At 37.3% G+C, this 15,541-nt stretch overlaps 1 protein-coding gene across 1 annotated transcript in view; it reads right to left on the reverse strand.

Moving 5' to 3' along the window:
• DCC (DCC netrin 1 receptor) overlaps positions 1-15,541 on the reverse strand; it is a gene marked incomplete at both ends in the record, with an annotated part of 1,141,350 nt that overhangs the window by 355,797 nt on the left and 770,012 nt on the right. The window lies entirely within an intron of this gene.

Raw genomic sequence — 15,541 nt, forward strand, 5'->3', positions numbered from 1 at the left:
GGAGTTTTAGGATTTTCTATATATAATATCATGTCATCTGCAACTAGTGAAAGTTTTACTTGTTATTTACCGACTTGGATACCTTTTATGTTTCTTTGTTTTCTGGTTGCTGTGGCTAGGACTTCTAGTATTGTGTTGAATAAAAATGGTGAGAGTGGAGATCTTTGTTTTGTTCCTGACCTTTGGGAAAATTTCTCTGTTTTTTCCCATTAAAGATGATGTTACCTTTATGTTTTTCTTTTCTTTTATAAGATTTTATTTATTTATTTAACAGAGAGAGAGAGAGATGAGAGAGATCACTAGTAGACAGAGAGGCAGGCAGAGAGAGGGGGGGGGGGAACAGGCTCCCTGCTGAGCAGAGAGCCTGATTGTGGGGCTCGATCCCAGGACCCTGGGATCATGACCTGAGCCAAAGGCAGAGGCTTAACCCACTGAGCCAAGCAGGCACCCCTGCCTTCATGTTTTTCATATATGAACTCTCTTACCTTGAGGTATATTACCTCTAAACCTGCTTTGCTGAGGGTTTTTATCATAAACTGATGTTGTACTTTGTCATATGCTTTCTCTGTATCTATTAAAATGACCATATTGTTTTTATCCTTTCTCTTGTTGATATGACGTATCATGTTGATTGATTTGCAACCACCCTTGCATCCCAGGAATAAATCTCACTTGATCATGGTGAATGGTTTTTTAAATGTATTGTTGGATAAAGTTTGCAATATTTTGTTGAGGATTTCTGCATTAGTGCTCATCAGAGATACTGGCCTGCAGTTCTCTTTTTTTTTTGATAGTGCCTTTATCTGGTTTTGGTATCAGGGTGATGCTTGTGTCACTGAATTAATTTAGAAGTTTTCCTTCCTCTTCTATTTTGTTGGGGGCAGAATGAGAAGAAGAGGTATTAACTCTCTTTTTTTTTTTTTTTTTTAATGAGTCTGGCTAAATTTTTATCAATTTTGTTGATCTTTTCAAAGAACCAGCTCCTGGTTTCATTGAGTTATTCTACTGTGTTTTTTGTTTTTTGTTTTTGTTTTTGTTTTTAGTTTCTACTTCTTTTATTGCTTATCTAATCTTTATTACTTCCTTCCTTCTACTGGTTTGGGGTTTTGTTTGTTCTTGATTTTCTAGCTCCCTTAGGTGTAAGGTTATGCTGTTTACCTGAGACTTTTCTTGCTTGCTTGAGGTGGACCTATATTGCTACAAACCTCCCTCCTAGAATAGCTTTTGTTGCATCCCAAAGATTTTGGACCATTTCATTTTCATTTGTTTCCATGTATTTTTTAATTTCCTCCTTGATTTCTTCATTGATCCATTCACTGTTTAATAGCATGTTATTTAACATCCATGTACTTGTGTTCTTTCAGATATTTTTCTTGTGACTGCTTTCTAGTTTCATAGTGTTGTGGTCAGAAAAGGTGCTTGGTATGATTCCAATCTTTTTTTAATTTGTTGAAACTTGTTTTGTGGCCTAACATGTGATCTATTCTGGAGAATGTTCCATGTACACTTGAAAAGAATGTATATTCTGCTGTCTTAGGATGGAATGTTCTGAATATATCTGCTCCAATGTGTCATTCAAAACCACAGTTTCCTTGATTCTCTGGATGATCTACCCATTAATGCAAGTGAGGTATTAAAGTGCCCTACTATTAGTGCATTACTATCAATTAGTTCCTTTATGTGTGTTATTAGCTGCTTTATGTATTTGATTTTTCCCATGTTGGGTGTGTAAATATTTACAATTATTAGATCTTCTTATTAGATTGTCCCCTTTATAATTACATAGTGTCCTTCTTTGTCTCTTCTTAAAGTCTTGTTTTAAAGGTTTTTTTGTTGTTGTTGTTTTGTTTTTTTTGTTCTGTTATCAGTATTGCTACCCTAGCTTTCTCTTTACTGCTATTTGCATGATAAATGTTGTTCTATCCCTTTATTTTCAGTCTGCCCTTGTCTTTAGGTCTGAAATGAGTCTCTTGTAGAAAGCATATAGATTGGTTCTCCTTTTTTATCTATTCTGTCACCCCCTCCATGTCTTTTGATTGAAGTGTTTAGTCTATTTACATTCAAAGTAATTATTAGTAGGTATATACTTACTGTCATTTTGTTACTTGGTTTGCGGTTGATTTTGTAGTTTTTCTTTATTCCTTTCTTCTCTTGCTCTTTTCTCATGGTTTGCTGACTTTCTTTAATGATATACTTAGATTCTTTTCTTTTTATTTTTTGCATTTCTATTACCAGTTTTTGATTTGTAGGTACCGTTAGGTTTATATATAACCTCTTATGCATATAGCAGTCTGTATTAAGATGATGGTTGCTGAAGTCTGAACCCATTCTTTACTCCTTTTTAGGTACATGGTGTTATACTTCACATTCTTTCATTTTGTGAATCCCTTGACTGATTTTTATAGCTATACTAAATATTACTGTGTTTGTGCTTCTTACTTTTCTTGCTTCTCCTTATCATCTTTCTTTTCCACTCAGAGTCCTCATTAACATTTCTTCAGAGCTGGTTTTGTGGTCATGAATTCTTTTAACTTCTGTTTGGGAAACTCTGTATCTCCTTCTATTCTGAATGACAGCTTTGCTGGATAAAGTATTTTTGGTTGCAGGTTATATTTTCTTTCAGCATTTTGAATACATTATGTCACTCCCTTCGGGTCTACAAACTTTCCTCAAAAAAAAAAAAAATCAGGTGATAACCTTTTGGGGTTTTCCTTGTATGTATCTGTTTTCTTTTCTCTTGCTGCTTTTAAAATTCCCTCTCCATCACTACTTTTTCCATTTTCATTACTATGTCTTGGTGTGGACCTCCTTGGATTGATTTTGTTGGGGACTCTCTGTGCATCCTGGATATAGATTTCTCTCTCTTTCTCCAGCTTTGGGAATTTTTTGTTATTATTTCTTCAAATAAATTTTATGGGGCACCTGTGTGGCTCAGTGGGTTAAGCCTCTGCCTTCAGCTCAGGTCATGATCCCAGGGTCCTGGGATCAAGCCCTAGATCAGGCTCTCTGCTCAGCAACGAGCCTGCTCCACTCCCCCCCACCCCCCCGCACCTGCCTCTCTGCTTACTTGTGATCTCTATCTGTCAAATAAATAAATAAATAAATAAATAAATCTTTTTAAAAAAATAAAATTTTCTGCCCCTTTTCTCTCTCTTCTCCTTCTGGGATCCCAAAAATGCAAATGTTATTATGCTCGATGATGTTGCAGTGTTGCCTATGTATTTTTGTTTATTTTTTTTCTTTCTCCTGTTCAGGTGTATTGCTTTCCATTACTCTGTCCTCCAGGTAGCTGATCCATTCTTCTGCTTTCTCCAGTCTACTATTTATTCCATGTAGTATATTTTTAATTTCAGTTATTGAGTTCTTCATCTCTGATTGGCTCTTTTTTATGTTTTCTATCTCTTTTCTGAGAGTCTCCCTGAGGTCCTCCACTCTTTTCACAAGTCCAGTAAATATATTTATGGCTATTAGTTTAAATTCTTTATCAGACCTATTACTCAATCTCCATTTTATTTGGCTCTCTTGCTCTGCTCTTGCTCTGTTCTTTTATTTGGGACATATTCCTGTCTTCTCATTTTATCTAACTCTCTATGTCTGTTTCTATGTTAGAACAGCTATGTCTCCTGTTCTTGAAAGTAGTGGCCTTATAAGAATTGGTCCTATAATGCCCTGCAATGTCCCTGTTCACCAGAACTTAGCACTACAGAAGTGTCTCCTGTGTGTTGTGCGTATTGGGTGTATTGTGTATGTCCTACTGTTGTGGCTGAGCTGTTTTTGTCTTCAGTCCAGTCATATGCAATGGATCCTTTGCTAGTTGTGAGCAGGGTATGTTTCCTGTAGCAGGTGAGTCTGAGGCCACCTTGGGCTTCAGTTGAGTCAGACAAGGCATTTGCTAAAGATGCAGTAGCACTGAATTGCAGGGCACTTTCCCTGTGTTGTCCCCTGAGAAGCTTTAGTAGGTGGGTAAGATGTGTACTCAGATCTGATGTATGTGCCCAACCTACTGTGGGGCTGTAGTGGGAATGGTATGTGTGGTTATCATCTCCTCTCCCTGGGGCACGAGTCACTCTGGAGTGGTGTTGGCCCACTGGGGCTCTTTGCAGACTGCCAGGCTTGCAGCACTGCTTTGAAAGGCCTCTGGCTAGGGACATATTGGAGAAGGCAGGCCCACAGGAGAACGTAGGGGTGGGGTGTGAAGTGCCACACAAGTTCTGCATAGGTCTACTATGGGAGGGGGCCTACAACCACCAGAGAAAACTCCTGCCCAGGCTTGCATGGAGGCAGTGTATCTTCAGAACGGGGGTGGGGTGTGCTGTTAATAAGTTAGGTGGAGAGCATTTCTGCTATGCTGGTTCTGGCAATATATATCTGTATATCTCAGCTGGGGGATTGGAGAGGGAAATGGAGCCACCAGCTCTTTTGTTCTTAGAGGAGTCTGCCAAAGATCCCTGCCCCTCCAGCACAAGCTCTGAGATTTGTAAATAAATCTCCTTTATCTATACTCCAGACATTTTTTTGAACTGCAGGTTTTATACATATCTCAGCAGGGCTGTTTGTTGTGCTGTCTCTTTAAAGGTGTGACTCTGCCTTCCTGTCTCTGCCTAATGTTTCTGGTGTTAAGCTCCACTGATTACTAGGCCATTCTGATTTTCAAAACCAAATGTTACAAGGACTCATCTCTCCCATATGGGTCTCCCATACCTGGGATAAGTGACCTGGGGTCTGGTCCTCTCTCTTCCCTGTGCCCATAGCATTCCTTCCTCTCATGAACAGTTCTACAGATCCATTTGCTTCCTGACTGCAACTCCACACTTCCCACCCTTTTTAACATGGCCTCTTCTCTACATTTAGCCGTGGAGACTCTTTTCTTTCAGTCTTTGGGTAGTTTTCTGGGTTATTCATATTTATGTGTGTGCTATCTATGGGATGAGGTGAGTTTTAGATGGTCCTACTCCACCATCTTCCCCAGAAGTCCTAGTCCCAATGTTGTTGTTGTTGTTTTTAGTTTTGAAAAACATAAGATGGTAAAGGGAGATGTTAACAGTGGAGACACTGGCATAAGGGTATACAGGAGCTCTGTAATAGTTTCACAAGTTTTTTGTAAATCAAAAATTATATATATATGTATATATATACACGTATGTATATATGTATATGTATATACGTATATACATACGTGTATATATATAATTTTTGATTTACATACATATATACATATATACATATGTATATATACACACATGTGTATATATATACACATATATGTGTGTATATATGTATATACATATATATGTATATACATATATATAAAATTTAGAAAACAGGAGGAGCTGTGTCTTTAATCATAGTTGATAGGTCAACTCTAATGCCCTTAGCATTGTGTTTTGTTGTTGTTGTTGTTATTTGTTTGTTTGCTTAATTTTAGCTGAAAGTAGACTCCATGAAGACATGTGACAAAAGAAATCTTATCTATTAGGGGTGCATCATTTCACTTCTGAGTGAAAAATTAGAAAAAAAATAAACAAGCACAGTGTTACATTTAAGGATTCTTAGTGTGGTCAGACCTAACATCTATGAGTCAGTGAGGAAAGATTAATTCTGGAGAGTTAAAAGGGATGTGCACCACACTGACTTCCAAACACAGACTTGAGAGACAAAGCATTCAGACTGTGTTAATGGATCTGGAAATTGTCCTCCTACCCAGAGCGCTTATGATTCTTGCTAACACTTCTGTATCCCCTGACACCAGTCTAACTGTGTGTCCACTTTGTATTTTATTCTACAAGTAATGCAATGGAATTCCAACTAGATTCTTGTTTCATTTCATTTTTCACCTACTTAGCAGCCAATAGCTAATAAAATTAAAGATGACAGAATGGAAAAACTGTTTTGCTTACGTTGACACAATAAATTCCCGGACAGCATGGACCTAGCTAATCACCATGTTTGTCATGTGGGGAAATTCTCAGGTAAGAAGTTTGACATTTGCACTCAGGTGGTTTTACAGCCACCATACCTTGTGTGGCTTGGTGTTCCATGTGCTTCCTTGAGAAATACTGAATATTCTCTAAAGGATGGTAAGTAAAGGCAATAATGACCAAGGCAACAAAATTCAAAGTTATTGGTGGGAAGCTTTGTTTTTTGTAAATGCATAACCATGGAGCAGACAAGAGGGGAGAAGGAATGAGGAGAACAACTTGTTGAGGGAAGTCTAGAAAACTAAAATTCATAGAAGAGAACATTTATATACCAATGACTCAGGTGAAAGGACTGAATAATCAGAAGGATTCATAAAATCTAGGCAATTAAAATAATATTTCTAAAACCTACATATCACAGATTTTGTTACTCCAGAGTAAGAATATCACAGATCACTAAAATCTAGGATAAACTTCCAGATAATTTAATATGTCCTCTACATATGGCAATTTATGATTCCAACATACCTCTAAGGTCCATTTTGGTTAGCAATTTCAACTTCTTTCTCCTCCAAGGCTTTTTTCCATTTTCAACTATTAGCAGTAATGATAAATAATTTTAAATTTCACTTTACTCTTACTCATGTTTGCCCTCTGCTTCATGAACCTTTGCTCAAAAACATAGCCTAGTTTGCTTTTGTTTTTTTAGGAGCTACCTACCTATGTCTATTTTTACTTTCTTACTTTCCTAACCCTTACATTTGGATAATTTCACTATTTTTAGCCCATTAAAACCCACAAAATATGTCACTAGGTAATTTCATTATAATTTTGTTTCCATAGTAATCTCATCTGAAGAAATCTATAGTTATCAACTCAATATCAGTGAGTCTGGCAGATTTTTCTCTGACAGAGGTTTCACCAGGGACCATGTTATATAAATACTTCACTGATTCTCATGGTACTGATTGCAAAATTTAGGGATGTATATTAAAAATGTCATAAGTTATCTAATGACTTATTAGGGAACTGCCTGTGCCATTTTCACTCTGAAAATTCATTATGTGTTATGAAATATACTTATAACTCATGTTAAAACAACTACTTCTGAATTTTGAGAAGGTTCTTGGGGTATAGGATACTGGGATCTATTGAATAAATGAATGACCACATTTCATATCCTTCATGGTTTTATACATTTTTATATAACTCCCCTCTCAGACCTTATCTTTCCAATCTTAAAAAACATAACTTCATCTCCCTCTATTACTGCACACTGACAGTTTCTTCCTCTTTTCCCTTAGCATATATTAGTCTTTACACAAAAAACCATTCCCCCTCTTAATTGTATTAGCTTCCCTTCTTGATCATATCTACCTTTATCTCCCTTTTTGAGCAAATTGAATGGCCCACAGTTTTTAAAACATAAACTTGACATTTTTTATAATGATAAGGGGATGGAAACTCATATACCAAATCCTTTCTACTAACCTCCCTATGTTATTGATCTCTTTAGATTCTGGTATATTGGGGGTATATTTAAAACGAAGTCACCTTCAACACCCCCTCTTTCCCATTCTTATTTCTGCTTCTCAGTTTCCTCTCATAAAAATGTCACCCATACGGAAACTTCATGCTAAAATATGGCAAGATAACTTCTGTGAAAGAATTCATTTTCACTTCTACCAAATTAATCTGGATTGAGACTGAGCCACACAGATAAAGTCTTGTTTAATTTGTATTTTACCATATGTTTTTTTAATATATATTTCAAAACTGAGCAAATCTGTTTCACCCAGACTGGAATAGTTTTATATATAGAAAGGTTTTTTTGAACAATATGAAGAGAATAAAAAGACATAAAACCTTTTACTTATCTGAATTATGGTTTGTCTTCTTAGACTAAAAACTCCCTTATAACAAGGCACATATATAATTTGTACACTTATCCATTCATTTATCTATGTGTCTGATAATTTGTTCATTCAAAATGTTTTTGCTGAGCACCTCCTCTGTTACAGGCAGCATTCTAGGTGATAGAAATGAAGTAAAAAAGATAAGCCCTTGCATTCTTGGAACTCACATTCTTCATCCATACCTTCTTTGGTGACTGAGTAGTGAATATTAAATAAAGTAGATGCTCTAATGATCACAGAGTGGGGAAGTTAGGTATTATCTGATGTGTTTTTGGTTTAGAGGAAAAAAAAGAGTTACATCTAAAAATTAAAGTCAGCAAAGGACAGTGATTAAGTAAAGATTCCAGAGCCAGATTGCTTTGGTTACATACTAGGTATGTGTCCTCAACAAATTTTTTCTCCTTTCTGGACCTGTTTTCTCATCTATAGAATATGGATAACAGCAGTACCTAACCCTTAAGACTATTTTAACCCCTAAGACTATTTTAATAGTCTACTCAGTGCAAATTTGTAAAATACATACAAGAATGACTGTCTGAAAGGAAGTATTCCATAAGCTTCTTTTGAATAAAGGAGATGTCCAAGAAGAAAAACAAGAAAAAAAGAAAAAGAAAAAGAACAACCACTAGGAATTAGATCATGAGACAATGCTTACTGATTCCAATTTCACCAGTGCACTACATTGGGCAAACACTTTAATCTTACTTTGTTTCTCTTTGGTCATTTTAAAGACAGATATAATAACATAAACTTCAACTGCCTCTTTCACTTGGGCAGAGTGAGTCCAAATGACTTCCTGATCCCAGAAGAAAGTTGTATAATTAGAAATAGCACACTCTGCTGCTTTTTGTCCCATTAGTTGCTAGCCCCAAGGGAGTGGTTTAGGCTGGAAAAAGACAAAAACACTGGACATCCAAGGTTGAGTTTGATAAGGGACTGTATCATCATTTTTTTGAATGATCCCTATGTATCACGTATTGTGCAAATCAGTTTATACACATCAAGTGGCATCTACTGTAATTTTGTATCATGAGAGACACTGAGTAGTTCAGGATGCACCTAAGGTCACACGGATCAAGGGGTAGAATGTTGCAAACCCAAGCTTTTGGTGACAATAAAACCATATAGTTTGTATAAGAACAGAGAGCATTACAAACTTCTACTGATACCATATGTAGCTGCCTTCCTGATATTCTAAAATGAATATTAAGTGCTAAGTGTTGTACACTTGTCATGAAAAAATATATTAGATAAAAATTATTAAAAATCATATTTCTCAGGTTCAAATTATTGATGCATTTGTAGTATTTAGTAGCTTGTCAGACTTGCAGCCGTATTTTACTGTAAACCCACAGGCATATTGTTAGTGTCATCTTTGAAATATTCACTAATTCCATGACAGAATTGTAAATTCGTTTCAGTCTAGAAGGTATAGAGCCACCTGTTATTTTGAAAACCTAAACAACGTATATTTAGTACATGATAAAATTAAGAAAGCTACCCGGTATGAATCACAGATGCTAATTTGGTGGCATAAATGTAGAATGATATATTGTACAATCCTGGCAATTATGTCAGAAATCAGTCTAGAGTAATTCATTAACACCTTTTCTTCATGAAAAAAGGAAGAAGCTGACATCTGTAACTAATACTATGATCTATGTTATTTTACATTATGTTTTTGATTTTATGAACAGTAGGCAACCATAAGATAATTGAATAGCTAATTATTAAAATACTCCATTTTTATATTCAGTCACTGTTCAAGAATGTAGCTTCATTTTGCAAATTATAGGTCTTATTTTACTGATGAGGAAGAAGGAAATCGACAACTTTAGAGAGGCACATTAACTCTTTTAGAGCCTGATGCAGCCTGTAAGGACATGCCTGATTCTGTACCATAGCTATGGTCCTGGGATTTTGTATAAAAACCAAACCAGTATAAATTAACTCAAAATTTAAGTATACCAATAATACTATTATTTAAAATCAAATCACATACTGTTTAAGCAGTTCTGAAACACATACATAAAAATTTACTTAAAGGTATCTTATTTGTTTATTTAAACATATTACTAGATAATTATTTATTTAATGGGCCTTTTCTTAAACAACTGTGATGACTATATCCTAAGGTGACCCAAATGACCTAAGTTGACTGTACTTCCACTGCGTACAGATGGGCTTATAGTTAACAGAAATGGCAAAACTGATGAGACAGGCATTCCCTTACATGATCTGGCAGAGGTAAAGGAGCACTATCATGATTAGGTAACATCTTATAGATCTCTGTTTTAGTAGACTAAAAGGAGAGCTTCTCCTGATGGTCTTGAAGAAATGAGCTGCCATATTGTGAACTGTTTATGAAATGGGTCATATGGCAGGGAACTATGAGTAGCCTCTGAGATCTAAGGGTACCCATTGGGTAATGGCCGGGGAGGAAATGGGGATCTTGATCCTGTAGCCCCAGACAAATTATGACAATAACCTAGGAGCTTGGAGGTGGGTCAAACTTGACCACAGTAGACTCTGACTTATATCTGGATTGTACGCTAGTGAGATCCTGAACCAGAGAACTCAACAAAGCTATGCTTGGTCTGCTGACCCAAGGAACCTAAGAAATAATAAATGTATATCATATTAAATTGCTAAGTTTATGGTAATTTATTACACAGCAGTGGGAAACGAATACACCAACCTATCATACAGGTCAATATGAGATACTTCTCAAAGGTCAGTTATGCTCTCCTCTTCCTAGGAGAGTAGAGATTATTAAGCCCACTAGAGAAAATTTCAATTGTCTTCAGAATAGTCCTTTGGAGGCTGAATATTCAATATATATCAAGGATATTGTCAATTCAATTTCTCCTAAGAGTATATTCTGAGCAATATGAAGTTTTCATCCATATGCACAAATGGTTTAGTATTATTAGAGACATGGTAAATCTATGGTAATTCTCTAAATAGTGCTTAAGTGAGGAAAAATAGATCTTTTCATTTTTTAAAACAACTCTTATTGAGGTATGATTTCTGTTCAATGGACTGCACCCATTTGAAACATATAATTTGTCAAGTTCTGACAGATGTATAAACCTGTAAAATTACCACCAGAATCATGAAACAGAGCCTATTGGTCAACCCCAAAACTTTCCTCCTGTTCCTTGTAGCTATTCTTCTTGCCACCACTAGTTCCTGGAAACCTGTGACCTACTTTCTGTCACTAGAGGTTCAGTTTGCTTTTTCTAGAATTTTATATATGTGGACTCTTAGGTATGCAATTTTTTAGGTGTATGGCCTCTTTCACTTGGTACAATGTGGATCTTCTAAATTTTTTCATCGTGTTGTGAAACTGAAAAAGCAGTGTGCTTAAAACTTAGTATCTCAAAACCAAAAACTCTGTCTTTGGGTATAATGACTATGAGTCCCAGCATGGCAATGCTGTGTGCTGCTCCTTCTGTACTCACTCAAAAATACCCATGCTTATATTGTAGGGGGTTGACTTATATTGTAGGGGGTTTATGGGTATATGATCTTCACCATTATCTAATGCTTATATATATATTTTACAACCGTGGATATTTCAAGTTCTGTTTGGCTCCAAATGAACAAATCACTGATCATGCTTGCAGGGGACAAAATCAATTGGAAATAAGGTCATAATGACTGCTTACATTAATGCAGTGAATGGCTCTCAGAAATTAACTGACATCATATACTGGAAAAATCAATAAGAAAAATGCCCATGCATAGCCTTTCTATTTCATCAACACAGGTTGCTTGCTCTGCCTCTGTCTTAGCATCAGGGCCACATTGAGCCGCAGAGCTTGGGTGACACCTGTCATAATCAATTAGTCAAGTAGAAAAATGGTGTAAAAACATGGCTTGCAGATTGAGAGCAATTCAATCACCCTCAAACATTCCCTCAGGAAATGAAGTCTGTTATTCCATTCAGCCACCTTTGATTTGCTGAACATTATTTCCTTCTCCCATTCATGCAAACTAAAATACACAAATAAATATAAGAGACTTGAGATCCTTTTGGGGAGAAAAGAAAAACACAAAACCTTGCCCAGCTGAAAGCAGCTCTCAGCTCCAGGTGGCAGTACCCCCAACTGTAATCACATTAGAAGAGGAAGAATGGATTAAAAATCACCAGCAACCATCCAAAAAAAAAAAAAAAAAATCCTACAATGCTAGAGAATTTTATCCAGACATAGAATGTAGGACATAAAAAGCAAATGTCATATTTCCTTATCTTTTCTTCATGCAATAGACATGATTTTCTAGTTGGCATTCTTGTTCTATGATCCTTATTCAACAAGTCTTGATGTAAATGTATTTAGAATGATGAATCTTGACTGGCCAAGTTCTTATTTCACCTTTCTCCCCACCCTCATCTCATGATCTTAAGGTCAGTTTGGGTCCATCATCTTTGGCAGGAAACTTTTTCCTTTCGTGGTCCCTGCCCCAAGTTCCCCTCTACCACCAAAGTTCAGCTTTAGGAACTCAGAGTGACCTAGTTTTTGCTTCAGTCATCCCAGTATGCTGAGAAGCAGAGTTTCAAGGAACGTGTCTAGTGAACAGATTTAGAGAATCCATTATGCAAATGTGTCTTCAACAATCAAAAACAAATGAATGAAAATTTCCAAGCAATTATGGGTTCCTGGTGTTATTCTTCTTGCCAAAAATGATGCCTAACAGAACCACTAACAATCTAGTACTAATACCACAGAGAGACTCTAGAAGGTGATGACAGTTATAACACTGGCACGAAGGAATGAGAATATGCTGCCGGGGAATGGGCAAATAGAATTTCCAATTTTGACTCTGATGTTTGCAAACGTCACTTGCATTTGCTGATGGAGAGTATCACTCTTCTGCAAATCCCACCTCTAGCCAAAGACGCAGAAACTGGGTTAAATATATTTTTCCTTTGAGATCTCTGGGTGCAAGTAAATGTACAAAGTAAATCACTATAAAGAAATAACACTGTGACAAAATGTCAAAAAAAATAATTTCTTTTAACTATAGTCGTTTCACCCCAGAGTCAAATTCTGAACTGAGATGAGCCATTCATTGGGCCCTTAGGTTCTGACCTACCAATAGGCTAAATGAAATCCAGATCTGTGTATAAAAAGCATGTCACTCAACATTACCCTGTATCTTCAATGACCTGCAAAGAAATCTTATTTATATTTAAGTGTGAAGCTCTAATAATGTGATATTTTTGAAAAGCATGTATATCATTTATATATGCTTATATATTTAGATTGAGAATGTAATTCATAAGTATACAGGGTCCAAAACCCTCTTCATACACAGCATATGAATACTACTTCATTATTATTCAGCTAAATCAAGCATAGATTATATAAAATTATAATTAATGTAGAAAAGCTACCGTCAAATGACTATAATTAAGCGTATGTCCTGCTTTATTAGGATTGACTACCCATAAAGATATTTAACACACCTTTGCCTTGTCAACACATACGCTGATGTTCTAACAAACCCGAAGTATAGCAAAACGTAGATTCATCTTTAAAATGCAGATACTCCAAAAAGAGAAGCTGCCTCAACGTGCCCCAGCTGGCTGGTAATAAATAATCGTATATAGCTCACAGATTCCACCCTGCCCGACTCCGTTAACTTAGCCAGAACTTCATAAAAACGGTCTCTTGCTCTCTAACAATATTCATGGCTTCTATTTCTTAACGGTTCTTGTCATCCCAACTCACACTCATTCTTGACTCCAGCATCTCAACTCCCCATTCTACTCTTTGAATGACGTCCCCCAGTTCTTCACAACTGGCAATATCGCTGCATCCCTGGATCTGACCCTTGGCTTTATCTAAACATCTGTTGAATAAGTGGTTTCCTATTAAAAGATCTTTAGAGACGCCAAGATGGGTCTTTCAGGACAATGGTTCTCAAACCAGTGCGCCCTTCTGTTCCGTGTTTTCAGTGACAAGGAAGAGATGGAGTCGTTCGTGCACCAGGAACCGCTTTCTCTCTCACCCCTTCCACCATCTTTATAAAATCTGTGTGGCCTATGAAAGGTGGGGATGATCTTACTGAGTGGTGGATTCTCAAAAAGAGAATCTCAGAGAAGGAATAATAGCCTGAGAGAAGGGGTAAGCCACGGAGGTGCACTTCTAGGAAACAATCTCATGACAGAAGGGGTATAGAGTCTGGTATAGAGTCTGTTACCCACAGTACTTAGCTCAGCCCTGTGGACTCTGCTGAATCTTTAGAAAGAGTTTTCAGCAAAAGAAGAGACAAACAATTAAAACAATCTTTGGATTTTCCACTAAAATCTCAGGAATAATTATGAATTTACATCATTCCTATTAAATTCAGCCATGCTAGTGTGGACGGTTTGCACTGGAATGGCCTTGAGACACCACCTGGATCTCCCTAGGAACTTCCTGTGCATCAACAAGACCCGTTGGGGCAGCTGCATTTTGGCACAGGCTCTGACAGATCTGGTGACGTTACAGCCACAGACAATGCAGAAAGCAGGAAAATGGTAAACACCATGTAGTAGCTGAGAGGATTACTAGAGGCCCACAAATATGTGGCAACTTAGAAGAAGGCAGTCAGTCCTTCTGTAATAGTACTGGCCTTTGGCAAAACAAGCTCTAAATAGATTCTCACTCACCATTTGATTATTCTGCTTTACATAGTTCTGGGTAAACACCTGACTTGGTCAGGCTTGAAACTGGGATGCTGCCTAATGGTATAGGCACTTGTGACTTCTGAACACCCATACACGGTGTGTCCCAGATCCAGTAGAGGAAATGAAGCATCACATAAAATATTTGACCTTCGGAGTGGCTGGGTGGCTCAGTGGGTTAAGCCTCTGCCATTGGCTCAGGTCATGGTCCCAGGGTCCTGGGATTGAGCCCCCATTGGGCTCCTTGCTCAGCAGGGAGCCTGCTTCTCCTTCTGCCCCTTCCCCTGCTCATGCTCTCACTCACTCTCTCGCTCTCTCTCATAAATAAATAAAATCTTAAAAAAAAAAATTAACCTTGGCATGGCCTTCAGAGTTATGTAATTTTGAGTTCTTACCCACAATCTGTGGAGGCCTCGAGGATTACTGCCCCAGTGTTCAGAAGAGGAACCCTGGAGTGACAAGCTTGTCTTAGAAGTAAGTTCATAATATCCAGCTGTACCACACCTGCACTGCATTCAGGTCCTGACGCCTCTCTCCTCTGTTCTTTGCATTCCTGCCACCAGTCTGTTCAGGCAGCAAGACATTGCTGCTATCAATAACCAACTAAATTACCTTTGACAGGTTAAATGAACAAGATACATATTATGATAAATTATCTTTGACTTCTATAATACTGTCACCAGAGTCATCTACCTGAAAAGGAAGAATGATGGGAAGACTGAGAATGGATTAGACTGGGAAAACAAAAGCTAACATGTGGAATAGCATCCCTCCCCACATTTCACTGGATGGATTCTGAAATTCTGAGAGCTTCAGCAACTGCTGGATGGAGCTTGCACCAGCTCAGGACAGTGAACTGTGCTTAACTCTTCCCTAGTCAGTATACAGTAACCTCGAGTCGGCAGCTTGAAACTGGCCATGGTGGGAATATTCACACCACACAAATCAGTCAGTGCTACAAATCATAGATGTCTTCCTTATCCGCACATCACTGGTTGATTCTCTTCTACTCTGAATTCTCCCTGGGAATT

Source organism: Martes martes, assembly GCF_963455335.1.
Source record: "Martes martes genome assembly, chromosome: 13".
In the NCBI taxonomy this organism is placed as follows: Eukaryota; Metazoa; Chordata; class Mammalia; order Carnivora; family Mustelidae; genus Martes; species Martes martes.